This window comes from Halichoerus grypus, chromosome 6 (assembly GCF_964656455.1).
Source record: "Halichoerus grypus chromosome 6, mHalGry1.hap1.1, whole genome shotgun sequence".
In the NCBI taxonomy this organism is placed as follows: Eukaryota; Metazoa; Chordata; class Mammalia; order Carnivora; family Phocidae; genus Halichoerus; species Halichoerus grypus.
In genome coordinates, this window is record NC_135717.1 from 65,606,425 (window position 1) to 65,620,500 (window position 14,076).

Below are 14,076 nucleotides of genomic sequence, written 5' to 3' on the forward strand. Positions count from 1 at the left end.
ACCGGCATACATTACAGTTGGGTCTGAGTCACCTAAAGCCCCTCAAACCACCAATTTATCACATTACATCTTTAGGACCTTATGCCAGCCCCAAGCTCCCAACCCACTGTTGAGAGTTTAGGAAACTACTCTGTAATACTGCTGCCTCAGCATCTACTTTGTGTGGCTAAGTGTCCTGCAGGGGTCTTCAATTGACACTACCTCCTCCCACCATAAGTGCATGCCCTGGATAACAGCCCTCAGGGTCACAAGTAAATGTAAGTTCCAGATATGATTCCCCAAAACCCCACTGTGATAAACAATCTCTCCTGTCTCCTAGCTCCTTCCCCTTTTGTGCCCCTTAGATAAGACCACCTAGGAGCTTATCAAAACCCTACTGTTTTTGATTTGAACTGACCAATCCAGAATTAGCCTGGGAACCCCTGAGCACTGCACCTGAGGACCCTAATAAAGGCATGTACCCAAGTCCTGCTGCTCACTTCCTGCCTACATACTGCACTGAACTCTCCCTGTGTCCCCTGGAGACATCATATTGTGTACCCCCAGGACCTATGAGTAATAAACTTTTCTATTCCACTTTCCCTTGCAGTCTTTTGTTGAACCTCGGCTCACCATCCAGAGGCTCTACTTAACAAATGTTAACAAAAAATCCCAACACCCACCAACAATCATATAGATTAAATCCATCCATCTTATATTCCTGTTTACATTAATCAACATCAGAATTCCAACCTCCCTGTTATCCATTATAACCATCTTTCATCTCCACAAAAACTACTGTGAATCTTATAAACCAAACCTTTACCCACCTGTTTTTCCCAAAGTGCTGTATGTAACTCAGAGTCAGGTGGTGAGAAAAGTTAAGCAGCAAAGTTCATAGCAAAGCTCAGGGCAAAGTTCAAAGACAAGTAATAAATTCTGTGTAGGGGGATAGGGGCAACAACGTAGATCACAAATAAAGGGTAAATATCATTAATATATAATCTAAAAATGAAAAACACCAAGAATCAATAAAAAAAGCAGAGGTCTAACAGTTCACAAAAAAGGCAATACAACCATTTTTAAACATTTGAAAAGACATTCAACCTCATTCACTATAAAAAAAAACGCAGGGGCACCTGGGTGGCTCAGTCGGTTAAGTGTCTGCCTTCGGCTCAGGTCATGATCCCAGGGTCCTGAGATCGAGCCCTGCATCGGGCTCCCTGCTCAGCGGGGAGCCTGCTTCTCCCTCTCCCTCTGCCCCCTCCCCCTGCTTGTGGTCTCTGTCTGTCAAATGAATAAATAAAATCTTTAAAAAAAGAAAAGAAAAAACAAACGAAACGCAGGGGCGCCTGGGGTGGCTCATTGGTTAAGCCACCAACTCTTGTTCTGGGATTGTTGGGTTCTACGCTCAGTGAGGAGTCAGCTTGAGGATTCTCGCCCGCTCCCCTCTCACACGTGCTTGCTTGCTCTTTCTCTCTCTAAAATACATAAATAAATATCTTTTAAAAAAGAAAAGACTCCCTGATACATTGCTGGTCATAACCAGCAAAATTAGATACCAATTTATTTTCTGTCCCAGTAATCTCATTTTAGGAATCTACCTCAAAGAATCACTGGCAAAAATATATAATGCAGTTATTCATGATAGCACTATTTATGATAGTAAAAAACTGGAAACAACCCATATAATCATCAATAGAGGACTGAATAAATTATGGGCTCTCTAAACAATGGAGTACTATACTGCTGAAATAAGGAATGTCATTATTACCACTACACCGTGATCTCCAGAATATTGCTAAGATGAAAAATACAAGATGGGAAAAAAATGTTTCTGGAATGCTACCATTTAAGAAATGGGTAAAGATATGAAAATATATGCTTGTATTTTTTAAGAAGGAAGAATAAACATTTTTTTTTTAAGACTTATTTATTTATTTTAGAGAGAGATTCAGAGTGCACAAGGTAGGGGGGCAGAGGAAGAAGGAAAGCAGACTGTGCATAGAACCCAACCAGAGGGCTCAATCCCAGGACCCTGAGGTCATGATCTGAGCGGAAAGCAAGAGTTGAATATTTAACTGACTGAGCCACCAGGCACCCCTAAACCGTTAACATTTTAAAAAATAATTACATTTAGGGGCACCTAGGTGGCTCAGTTAATCGTTCAGCTCAGGTCATGATCTCCTGGTCCTGGTATCAAGCCCCACCATCGGGCTCCTGGCTCAACAGGGAGTCTGCTTCTCCTCCCTTGGCCCCTCCCCCTCACTCATGTCCTAATGGATAAATAAAATCTTTTAAAAAAAATAAAAATTAAAAAAAATCATTATATTTAAGGTGAGGGGTTAAATAGGCTGGAGGGAGCATAGCTAACATTCTTTTTTTTTTTTTTTTTTAAGATTTTATTTACTGGGGCACCTGGGTGGCTCAGTCGCTGGGTGTCTGCCTTCGGCTCAGGTCATGATCCCGGGGTCCTGGGATCGAGCCCCGCATCGGGCTCCCTGCTCAGCGGGAAGCCTGCTTCCCCCTCTCCCACTCCCCCTGCTTGTGTTCCCTCTCTCGCTGTGTCTCTCTCTCTCAAATAAATAAATAAAATATTTATTTATTTGAGAGAGAGAGATCACAAGTAGGCAGACAGGCAGGCAGAGGGAGAGGGAGAAGCAGGCTCCCCGCTGAGCAGGGAGCCCGATGCGGGGCTCGATCCCAGGACCCCGGGATCATGACCTGAGCCGAAGGCAGATGCTTAACGACTGAGCCACCCAGGCGCCCATTTTTTAAGATTTTATTTTTTTTAAACATTTTATTAACATTCTTTAAACATACCTTGTTTTGTAGATTTGTTTTTAGAACTATATAAATAATTTACACAAGTATAAAACAAAATTAAATTTTAAAAAATTACCCAAAATTAAATGTAAAATTAATCAAATGGGCCTGTGTGTCCAATTAGTGGCTTAACCAAAGGGGAAATAAAAAGTGACTTCAAGGCACAGTAATTTGATTGTTCATTCTTTTTTTTTTTAGAGGGGGTCGGGGAGGGGCAGAGGGAAAAGGGGGAGAGAGAGAATCTTAAGCAGGCTCCACACCCAGTGTGGAGCAACAAGAAGCTCATCTCACCACCCTGAGATCATAACCTGAGCAAAAATCAAGAGTTGGACGCTTACCCAACTGAGCCATCTAGGTGCTCCTTGATTGTTCATTCTTAATGGGATTTATCTTTAAGACAAAAATAATTCGGAGAAAAAAAAAACAACAACACAAAACCCTGAAACTATTTTCAATCATTTTACTGAGTTTTGAATTTATCCTGAGACTGCTGTTTGTGTAGTGTGAGATGAAGCAAGTCATTCTATGTTTACGTCATTGAGAAGTGAGATTTTGGCATGGTTCAAAAGAGACTCTGATCGTAAGAAGAACAACGTTTAAGAAAAAACATGTTGTTCTGGATTTAAATTGAAAGCATCAGTCTGAACCCAATTTGTATTTTATCATATCATATATCAATATCCTACCCCTGTCCAAAGAAATGGCCTAAATGTAAAACATGGTGACTATAGTTGGTAACAACCATACTGTATAACTGAAATTTGCTAAAAGAGTAGAACTTAAATGTTGTCACCAAAAAAAAAAAAAAGATAAATATGTGAGGTGACAGATGTGTTAATTAACCAGATGGAAGGAATCCTTTCTCAATGTGTATGTATATCAAACTATCACGAAGTATACTTTAAATATACCACAATCTTATTTGTCAATTATACCTGAACAAAGTAAGGGAGAAAAAAAGAGTAAGAAAAGGCCTAAAAATAATGACTGCCTAGCGGCCATGAAACACTACTTACTACCCAGATTGTAATCTCTAACACCATTCTCCACTGCAAGGAACCTAAACTCCTAGCCAACGACAAGTCTAGGACAGGGAATGCACAAGATGCACTATGTGTATTACAAGGCATGTGAAAGCCACCAAGGACTACTCTACGGTCATGTCAAAAGGACTTGGGAATCAAGTGAAAATAAGCTACCAGAGACCACAGATGGTATGATGTAACCATAATTGAGGATAATAACTACAATAGAATGAAACACATCTAAAATGTTTAAATTTGAGAGTTCATAACAATATTTTTTTTTTAAGAAATCTCTTTGCCCAACATGGGGCTCGAATTCACAACCCCAACATCAAGAGTCACATGCTCTAAGACCAACTGAGCCAGCCAGGTGCCCCTAAAAAAATTTTTTTTAAAAGGTCATTGACCAGGCGCCTGGGTGGCTCAGTTGGTTAAGCGACTGCCTTCGGCTCACGTCATGGTCCCGGAGTCCTGGGATCGAGTCCCACATCGGGCTCCCAGCTCAGCAGGGAGCCTGCTTCTCCCTCTGACCCTCTCCCCTCTCATGCTGTTTCTCTCTCTCTCTCAAATAAGTAAATAAATAAAATCTTTAAAAAATAAAAAAATAAAAAAATAAAAGGTCATTGACCAGTTTGGTAGGATGCTAAGAACCATTATGGGAGGGGAAGGGTGCGTCAGCTTTATTAAAGTATTAAATGCATACAATTCAAAAATTTCAAGTATACAATTCAGTGTGTATTGACAAATGTGGACAATAGTATAGCCACCATCATAAGCATGATAAAGAGCATTTCTCTCACGTCCTTTTACAGTCAACTACCTCCCCATTCTCTGGACCTTGGAAACCACTGATTTCTTCCTGCCACTACAGTTTTGCCTGTTCTAGAGTTTCATATAAATGGAATCAAAAGTATATATAGTCTTTTGTGTCTGGCTTCTTTCACTTAGCATATTGCTCTTGAAATCCATCCTTGTTATTGCCAAGCAATATTCCACTGTATGGATTTACCACAATTTGTTTATCTACTCATCAGCTGATAGACATTTAGTTTGTTTCCAGTTTGGGGCTACTATGACTAAAACCGCTACAGATATTTGAGTCCAAGTATTTGAGTGGACATGTTTACATTTCTCCTGGGTATTACCTAAGTAAATACCTAAGAGTAGAGCTGCCAAGTCCATGGTAAATTAAGTTTCTTTTTAATGTTATAAGAAACTATTTGGTATTTCCACCAGCAATATATGTGAGTTCTAGTTTCTCCACATACTTGGCAAACATTCAGCATAGTCAGTCTTTTTTTTTTTTTTTTTAGATTTTATTTATTTATTTGAGAGAGACAGAGATTGTGAGAGAAAGCACAAGCGGGGAGGAGAGGGAGAAGCAGGCTCCCGCCGAGCAAGGAACCTGATGTGGGACTCAATCCCAGGACCCCAGGATCATGACCTGAGCCGAAGGCAGACGCTTAACTGACTGAGCCACCCAGGCGCCCCCAGCATGGTCAGTCTTTTTAATTTTAACCATTCTACTAGTGGTTTTAATTTCAATTTCCCTATTAAATCATGATGTTGAGCTTCTTTTCAAATGCTCATATACTATCCACTTCTTCGGTAAATGTTCAAATCTTTTGCCCATTTTTAACCGGTTTGTTTGTATTATTACTGAGTTGCTTATATATACTCCATACAAGTTTTTTGTTAGGTATGTTTTACAAATATTGCTCCCAGTCAGTAGCTTGTCTTTTCATTATTTTAACAACCTGTTGAAGAGAAAAATGTTTTTCTTTTGATGAAGTCCAATTTATAATTTTTTTTTATATTTCATGATTTTTGTGTCCAATTTTTAAAAATCTTTGCCAAACCCAAGGTCACTAAGATTTTCCCCATGTTTTCCTTCAGAAGTTTGTTTTTTTTTTTTAAGATTTTATTTATTTATTTGAGAGAGAGAGAGAGACAGCGAGAGAGGAAACACAAGCAGGGGGAGTGGGAGAGGGAGAAGCAGGCTTCCCACCGAGCAGGGAGCCCAATGAAGTTTTATAATTTTTGCTCTCACATTTAGATTGATCTATGATCTATTTCATACAAACTTTCTGCATATGGTGCAAGTTAGAGTAATGGTCAAAACTCTTTTCTTATATATAGATATCCAACTGTTCCACCAACATTTGTTGAAAAGATCACCCTTTTCTTCAATGAATTGTCTTGGCACTTACCCAAAAATCAATTGACTGCATAGATGTGGGTCTATTTCTGGGCTCTCTTTCAGGTTCCATTGTTACATCTCTTGATCTTCATCTAGTACTATACTGTTATTGATTACTATAGCTTTAGTAACTCTTGAAGACAGGTATGGAAGTCCCCCAGATTTTTCTCCTTCAAGACTCTTTTAGATATTTTTAAGTCTTGGGGCACCTGGGTGGCTCAGTTGGTTAAGCAGCTGCCTTCGGCTCAGGTCATGATCCTGGGGTCCTGGGATTGAGCCCCACGTCCGGCTCCCTGCTCAGTGGAGAGCCTGCTTCTCGCTCTCCCTCTGCCTACTTGTGCTAACTCTCTGTCAAGTAAATTAAAAAAAAAAATCTTTAGATATTTCTAAGTCTTTTGCACTTTCATGTAAATTTTAAAATCAGTTTGTCAATTTCCACAAAAGAGCCCACTAAAAATTTGACTGGAATTACACTGAATCTATAAATCAATTTGGAGAAAACTGCCATTAACAATACTGCACCTTCCAGTTGTGAACACAGTAACCCTCTCCTATTATTTAGGTCTTTTAAAAAACTTTTCTGAAAGAATTTAAAGTTTCTGTGTACCAACTGCAAACATTTTGTTAAATTTACCCCTATATATTTCAGATTTTTGATGCTATCATGAATGGTACTGTTTTTATCATTTCAACTGCCAATTATTCATTGCAAGCTTATAGAAATACAACTGGTTTTTGAATACTGACCTTGTAATCCTGCAACACTGCTAAATTATTTGCTGCAGTTGCTTTTTTGTAGATTTCTTAGGATATTGTACATAGACAATCATGAAAGATGATTTTACTTCTTACTTTCCAATCTGTATGCCTTCTTTTTCTTGCTCTACTGCACTGGCTTTTTAGGCATCCGACCTTTATGAAGGTATATGCCCTTTATGAAACTAAGGAAGTACTTTCTATTCTTAGTATGTTTACCAAACTAGGCAGATTTAATCTTGAGTGATACTTGGTTATTTTCAGTCATCCACTGAATTTTAGAGTTTCATCTGCCTTTTTGTTTTCAGTGTACAAGTTGCACACTTTTCTTTCCCAAGAGTAGGAAAGACTTTAGCTTTGCACTAAAATCTATTCTCCCTTCCTCTACAGCATAGAATGATACTTTGTTTTCCAGCTTCCCTAATTACATGGTCATAAAACTAAATATTGTCAATGGAATGAAAGCAGAAATGGGTACCACTTACAGGCCTAGACATAAAAACCTCCCATGAATGTTCCAATACAATTCTTTTTTTTTTTTTTTTTAAGATTTTATTTATTTATTTATTTGACAGAGAGAGACAGTGAGAGAGGGAACACAAGCAGGGGGAGCAGGAGAGGGAGAAGCAAGCTTCCCACAGAGCAGGAAGCCCGATGTGGGGCTCGACCCCAGGACCCTGGGATTATGACCTGAACCGAAGGCAGGCACTTAACGACTGAGCCACCTGGGCGTCCCTGTTCCAATGCAATTCTTAAAGTAAAATGTAGTCCTACCAAAACAATAAAGTTGTGTTTAACAGAAAATATTTTACAGTTCCCATTTTTAATTTAAATTTAAAATAATTAAAATTAAGTGAAATTTAAAAATTCATTTCCAAATTAGCCACATTTTAAAAAGTGCCCAATAGCCACATGTGGATTGCAGCTACTTTACTGAAGACACAGTTATAGTTAATATCCTCTACAGGCCACTGAATTTAAAAAGTAAAGTCTACAGAAGAACTGCTGCTGTTGCTTATGTCAGACTGTAAGTTTAGTATCCAATAGTTGGTCTCCCTCCTCCTTTTTTTATACTTTAACTGAATCACTACCAACAGTTTTAGTATGTTCCAAGAATCATACAAAATGGATTATAAACTGGAAGACAAATAGCCAGCATTCCTCCAAGGAGCTAAAACAGACATTGTTAATTATAGTAGTCTTCTCTGCAAAGTCTAAAACCTCTTAACTAATAACTCCAGGAGTTGACATGTGGTATGAAACCCATTTGCCATCCCTGTCTTATGCCATTGATGAAGTTTGCTTAAAATGGAAATAAACATGTTCCGCTTTAAAAGAAAAAGTTAATTATTTAAAAGAGCTAAACTCAAAATAAACAATGTAGCCAAGAACTAAACAGGAAATTCCTTAGATAACTGAATTTTATGAACAGCCCATACATAAAACTAGCTGTCTTCTTCTTTCCTCCTCTACCTGTGGAAACCAAGCTTTACTGAGTCAGGATCTACTACCTGCAGTAAAGAACATTTTCAAGTAGTATCTACACCTATTAAGTTCTTTTCTTGCCCTTCAAAGTGACTACAAAGGCGAGTGATCTTCCCCCCACTCCCTAAAGTTTAAATTACTACCTATAAGCAATTTCTCTCATATCTATACATTTACCTTTAACAATATTTCCTCTCCCACATTCTCTCAACCTTCATCTCTTACCAGAGCAAAAATCTTTCTCCCTCTATCCCATGTAAATACTTGAATCCTAAAAGAACATCCTTGTCATGACTACGCTTAAAAACTAATGCATTCTTTTTTAAAAAAAGATTTATTTATTTGAGTGAGAGAGAGAGAGAGAGCGTGCGCGCGAGCACAAGCAAGGGGAGGGGCAGAGGGAGACGGAGAACCAGGCTCCCCGCTGAACAGGGAGCCTGACTCTGGGCTCCATCCCAGGACCCTGAGATCATGACCTGAGCAAAAGGCAGACACTTAGCCAACTGAGCCACCCAGGCGCCCCAAAATTAATGCATTCCAAATGAAAACAAAGACTATATAGTTTTTTTTAATTTTTGCCTGCTTTTTAACAGAAAAATACAGAAAAAGACAAAAATATAAGTGAAAAATGAAAAAAATGCTATCATGGTCCTATCATTCAAATACAATATATTAACATGTTAGTGTGTTTTCTTCCAAGTCTCTCCAGTATGTGTTTGTATGCAAGAATGTAAAAACTGACATTATACCCTACAGTTAGTGTCCTGCTTTTTTTTTTCATTAAATATACCATGAGCATTTTTTCCATGTGCTAGTCTTCCTTAGCATCTTTTTCAAAAAACAATTTTCAATAGCTTCATGGTTACGGCAGTAACTTGTTTGTTGCCTACTGCCTCATTTTAAATCCCCTAATATTAAGAACGTGATTTTAATGAGGGCATCAACATATTGAGCCTGTTAAAAAAAAAACAAATTCACATCTAATTTCTTCTAACCAAACAAGAGATGGCATTATTTAGTAGTTGCAGGCATTCAGAGGAAAACACGTACAGTTAATTATGAATATCTCCTACTGTTTCCCCTGAATAGTAAAGAATATATATACAAGTAGAAAATATGATAACCCCATATACCTGTCTTTCGACTTCAATAAATATCATATTTAGTTTTATAAATTCATATTTTAGGGGCGCCTGGATGGCTCAGTCAGTTAAGCATCCGACTCTTGATTTCAGCTCAGCTCATGATCTCAGGGTTATGAGATCAAGTCCTGCATGGGGTTCCACACTGGGCATGGAGCTTGCTTAAGATTCTCTCTCTCCCTTGCCCTCCTCCTCCCATCCCTCCCACACACTCTCTCTCACTCTCTCTTATAAATAAATAAATAAATAAATAAATAAATAAATAAATAAATAAATAAATTTTACTTGGTTTTATAAGGCTGCAAATTTTTTTAAATTTTAATACTGGCTCCACACCCAACATGGGACTTGAACTCAGCACCCTGAGATCAAGAGTCACATGCTCCACTGACTGAGCCAGCCAAGTGCTCCTGCCTGCAAAATTTTTTACCTGCAATACATTAAAAATTAATTTTCACTTATTTTTTAAATAAACTCAGAACGCTTTTCTTCGAAAGTATCTTGGAATGCGTGGCTGGCTCAGTCAGTAGAGAGAGCAACTCTTGATCTCAGGGTCTTGAGTTTGAGCCCTGCATTGGGCATGGAGCCTACTTAAAATTTAAAAAAATAATCACAAAGGGGCACCTGGCTGGCTCAGTCAGTGAAGCATACAACTCTTGACCTTGGGGTTGTAAGTTTGAGTTCCACATTAAGTGTAGAGATTACTTAAAAATAATAAAAAATCTTGAATCTTAAAAAGTATCTTAAAAATTAAATACCTATTTTAATAGACATTTTTAGTCATATGAAATAAATAACAAAACACCAATACTGTCATTTTGTTTTAACTCTACCTTAAATCTGTTTTCTTCAAATAGTAGGCACCGTTGACTTATTAAATATGCTTATTCATTTTACAAGTTTAATAAAATTAATCATTTTATTCCAATCTTCAAAGTATCATTTTAGCTATGTAATTAAGTTCCAAATATCAACCTATAATATAACATTAAAAGTGCCATTCTAAGTTAGGGCCCTACTTTATTAAAAGATGTCCTATATGGAAAACAGAGCCTATACGCAGAACATATGCTATAGCATTGGCCTGTGTAATAACACTTCAAAAAAATAATATGACTTAAATTAAAATGTTCTTTTTCACTTTGAACCCTTCCTTAAAGTCTGCAAGAGGACTTGAAGATAATTTGCTTTCTTTGAAAAACAATAATTTCTCTCCGCCCTAACTGCAAGTGGTTTAATGACCCTACTTAGGTAACAAATAGGGAGTCTTATGGGCATTTAAAAAAAAAGTTTTCTGGGGCGCCTGGGTGGCTCAGTCGTTAAGCATCTGCCTTCGGCTCAGGTCATGATCCCAGGGTCCTGGGATCGAGCCCCGCATCAGGCTCTCTGCTCAGCAGGAGGCCTGCTTCTCCCTCTCCCACTCCCCCTGCTTTGTGTTCCCTCTCTCGCTGTCAAAAAAAAAAAAAAAACTTTAGAAAAGTTTTCTGCCATCTTGCTTCCCCTTTCTAGAAATGTCACATCATAGCTTTCAATATTTTTCTTTTTTTCTTTAATAACTTTTAATTGACCTCTAATCCAAACCTCCCAGAAACTTTTCCAAAGTCAGTATTTTTCCCACAGATTATTTTACATGTTTACATAAGGCTTTTCCAATTACTTTATGGAAGCAATTTCATGACAATCATTAAAAAATAACCTAAATCTACAAAAAAACTCTATTTCAATGACTCTAAGAAACCAGCTACTGTTAGATACACCATTTTTATGTATCACTAAGAAAAAACCTGCCAATTGTGTCAGAATGCTTTCTTACGAAGAATTACTTTATACTTACAAGAAATACTTTTTCAGACTTATCTAGATGGTCACTTTATGTCAGTGTTAATCATAAAGAAAGTAATAAAATCTGCTAGAAAATTCATATTCAAAGTTACCCAAATTCCAGAAACAAAAAAACCTTTTTTAAGGGGGGAGGGGCAGAGGGAGAAGGAAAGAATCTTTTTTTTTTTTTTTTAATTTTATTTATTTGAGAGAGAGAGGGAGAGGGTGCACAAGTAGGGTGAGGGAAGAGGGACAGGGAGAAACAGACTCCCAGCTGAGCGCACAGTGCAACACGGGGCTCAATCCCAAGACCTCAAGATCATAACCTGAGTCAAAATCAAGAGTCGGATGCTTAACCAACTGAGCTACCCAGGCACCCCCCAAAAAAACCCTGTATCTTTTGTATGATCTAAAATCCAACCAAAGATTTTTCAAAGCTATTGTCAGATCTAGTTTCCTTAAAACTAAATAACCTTCTACACTGTTGGTGGGAATGCAAGCTGGTGCAGCCACTCTGGAAAACAGTATGGAGGTTCCTCAAAAAGTTGAAAATAGAGCTATCCTATGACCCAGCAATTGCAATACTGGGTATTTACTCCAAAGATACAAATGTAGTGATCCAAAGGGGAACATGCACCCCAATGTTTATAGCAGCAATGTCCAAAATAGCCAAACTATGGAAAGACCTAGATGTCCATCAACAGATGAATGGATAAAGAAGATGTGGTGTATACATACAATGGAATATTATGCAGCCATCAAAAAAAAGAAAAAAAAAAAAGAAACCTTGCCATTTGCAACGATGTGGATTAAACTAGAGGGTATTATTCTAAGGGAAATAAGTCAATCAGAGAAAGACAAGTGTCATATGATCTCACTGATATGAGGAATTTGAGAAACAAGACAGAGGATCATAGGGGAAGGGAGGGAAAAATGAAACAAGACGAAACCGGAGAGGGAGACAAACCGTGAGAGACTCTTAATCTCCGGAAACAAACTGAGGGTTACTGGAGTGGAGGGGGGTGGGAGGGATGGGATGGCTGGGTGACGGACATTGGGGAGGGTTAAGTACTATGGTGAGCGCTGTGACTTGTGTAAGACTGATGAATCACAGACCTGTACCCCTGAAACAAATAATACATTATATGTTAATAAAAAAATTAAAAAAAAAAAAGGAAATTGTTACAAATGCTGAATAGAACTTGTGAGCCAAACTCTGAGCATGAGATCACAGTCTTTACTCAGACTGGCCTTACTAAGTCTGTGCCCTTATACAATCAGACTGCCTGAAAATTGGGAGAAAATCATTGGCCTCCCATGAGGTTGTTATAATAAATAAGGCAATGGGGTCCTGGGATCGAGTCCCACACTGGGCTCTCTGCTCCACGGGGAGCCTGCTTCTCCCTCCCCCACTCCCCCTGCTTGTGTTCCCTCTCTCACTGTGTCTGTCAAATAAATAAAATCTTAAAAAAATAAATAAATAGGGGGGCGACTGGGTGGCTCAGTCGTTAAGCGTCTGCCTTCAGCTCAGGGTCCTGGGATCGAGCCCCGCATCAGGCTCCCTGCTCAGCGGGAAGCCTGCTTCTCCCTCTCCCACTCCCCCTGCTTGTGTTCCCTCTCTCGCTGTGTCTCTCTCTGTCGAATAAATAAATAAAATCTTAAATAAATAAAATAAATAAATAAATAGATAGATAGATAGATAGACAGATAGAAAGAAAAGAATAGGGGCGTCTGGGTGGCTCAGTTGTTAAGCATCTGCCTTCGGCTCAGGTCATGGTCCCAGGGTCCTGGGATCGAGCCCTACATCGGGCTCCCTGCTCGGCGGGAAGCCTACTTTTCCCTCCCCTACTCCCGCTGCTGTGTTCCCTCTCTCGCTGTGTCTCTCTCTGTCAAATAAATAAATAAAATCTTTAATAAATAAATAAATAAATAAATAAATAAATAAATAAATAAATAAGGCAATGGATGGGAACTGCTATACCAAATTAAAAAAAAAAACTAAAATAACCTTTACCCTTCAACCCTGACATTTTTTTATGTTCGAAACATAGATGTTATTTTAAAAATCCAAACCAGCTAGGGCACCTGGTTTGGTGTCCAACTCTTGGTTTTGACTCAGGTTGCTGGGCTCCACATGGGGAGTCTCCCTGAGATTCTCGCTCTCCCTCTGTCCCTCCCCCTGCTCGTGCTTGTGCATTCTCTCTCAAATAAATAAATCTTTTTTACAAATATATAAATAAATAATAAAATAAAATAAAAACCAGTTGTCTTACAGAAAGTCCTATAAACTGGATTTGTCTGATTATTTCCTTATGATTAGATTCTGATTAAACAAAGTGGCAAAAATACTATATAGGTGATGCTGTCAACTTTCCACTGCAGGTGACACAAATATCTTTTAAAATAAGGCTCTATCATTATTTCCAGAATGTTCTTCCAAGCTGCTGACACCAATTCTGCACATTTTGATGCTAGTGCTAACTCAATCTTACCAGAAGGTGTCACCCTCCAAAATTGTCTTAAGGCAAAACCCAGGACTCTATTCTTTCCTCAAATGGTCCATAAATGATCTGTTAACAGGTTGCAATAGTCCAGTTAAACCACCAGCAAAAACAACCAAGTTCACACAAGTACAAGAACTACGGCTCTGGGTGACAGCTTTTTAGCTGTAAAATGCATCCCAATTTCAGAAATGTTAAAATGAAGGGGTGAGGAGGAAGTTTCTTAGAATTGATTATATATACAGCATATAAGGAACACTTCTTGGTCTAAGGGCCCTGTATTTTTTTTCTTTCAAAGATTTTATTCATCCATTTGAGAGAGAGAGAGCACCAGCAGGGTA

At 38.4% G+C, this 14,076-nt stretch overlaps 1 protein-coding gene across 10 annotated transcripts in view; it reads right to left on the reverse strand.

Annotated features, from left to right (window-relative positions):
* Window positions 1-14,076, reverse strand: part of ABI1 (abl interactor 1) — a 133,490-nt gene that overhangs the window by 72,398 nt on the left and 47,016 nt on the right. The window lies entirely within an intron of this gene.